We start from the raw sequence: 1,515 nt of genomic DNA on the forward strand, positions 1-1,515 counted from the left end.
TGCCACCAGATGGTGACATGTGGCACCAAGTTCAGCCACATTTCACCCTATAAATACCACCTCTCCCACCCTCATTTTCTTCACACCTTTCCCATTCTTTCTTCTCTTTACTCTCTCTCTCTAGAACCTCTCTCTAGCCCCGAAATCCCCCGAAAAGCCTAGGGAACCTCCCTAGCACGAGGTGGAAGCCCCGGAGTGCTCAAAGGCTCTGAGAAGAAGAGCTTTTCGGCTCGGGAACGCTGCTCCAAGCAAAGCCCGGTTTTCTATAAAACCCGCTGTAAGTGAGCTACGCCTACGCTATTTTTAATATAACTTTTATTTAATTATAGTAACGTTATTAGGAACTTATAATAAATATTTGGGCTATTATTATGGGTTATATAAGTATTTTTTTTGACGCTTATATAATAATAATAATAATAATAATAGCTAGACTATTAATTAATCTCGACGAATAATAAACTAAACTCTAGTGGTAATAATACTAGGTTTCGTCGAAGAAAAATTCTTTTTAAGAAGCGAAGCGCTGTCTGAGTTCGGAATCACCACCTTTTCCGGTGAGTGCATAGTTACTTTCAGCTTACACATAGATATGAAGTATTTTATATGAATTACGTGCTATGTGTGCATATTATCTGAATACTTGCTATCTACGTTAGATGAACGTTGTTATACATGTTTTCAATGATTTAAACTGTATATGTATTTTATATCTACGAAAATGTTGGGGTAAAACATGGGTAGATGTAATAGGTGATGTGTGATAAAATGATGAGAGGCCTCGATGTTGTTGTTGTTGATCCAGTCATCTAGCGGAGTATAGATGACGACCACAGACTCTTCTAGACAGTCCAGTGGAACACTAGTAGGCTCGCAACCTGTAGGTGTTGTGAACGATGTGTTCACCGGTGTACTCCATCCCCCACATGGTTGCCTATTAGGACATTTATTGCTGAGGAATCCCCTTAGCAGTAGTGTTTGTCCCGGTGATGATCCTTAGGCTAGGTCCCTTATGATAGGTGTTTAGGGACGTAAAGTGAGGATAACGGGAACGGGTAATCGGGTTATTGTTGATTGATGAAATTAATAAACTTATTTATTGTGGGTTGAAAACCCTATGTGCTCACCAGGCTCCCAAGCCTGACCCACTCAGTTTTATGCAATACAGGTAGTGGCGCATGAGCATAGGTGTGATGTTTTGGACGAGGGATTATGGATATAGGCCTGTAGATATGAAATAATGTAGTAAGGCTTATATTGTACTGTTTATACTTTTGATCTGTACGAACATGACATCCCGAGTCTTTTAATGAAATACATTTCTATGGAAATGCTTTTGATAAATCTTTATCATATTATTGTTTTGGGACAAATTCCGCAACCCTTTTATTAAAAGATAACTCTGATTTTGAAATAAAGTATAAACAAAACCGGTCTTTTCTGGCCGTGATTTTGGGGATGTCACAGTTGGTATCAGAGCATTAGTTTAAGCGAACTAGAAATTTGTAGGATTTC

General features: G+C 38.7%; 1 long non-coding RNA gene across 1 annotated transcript; it reads left to right on the top strand.

Annotated features, from left to right (window-relative positions):
• Positions 1-226: 226 nt before the first annotated feature.
• Positions 227-1,261, top strand: LOC145014926 (uncharacterized). Its single transcript, XR_013665674.1, has 3 exons — positions 227-277; positions 489-557; positions 1,169-1,261. It is a non-coding gene; the product is annotated as an uncharacterized LOC145014926 (long non-coding RNA).
• Positions 1,262-1,515: the final 254 nt, after the last annotated feature.

The sequence above is a fragment of the Lactuca saligna genome, chromosome 9 (genome assembly GCF_052625555.1).
Source record: "Lactuca saligna cultivar CGN05327 chromosome 9, ASM5262555v1, whole genome shotgun sequence".
Taxonomy (NCBI): domain Eukaryota; kingdom Viridiplantae; phylum Streptophyta; class Magnoliopsida; order Asterales; family Asteraceae; genus Lactuca; species Lactuca saligna.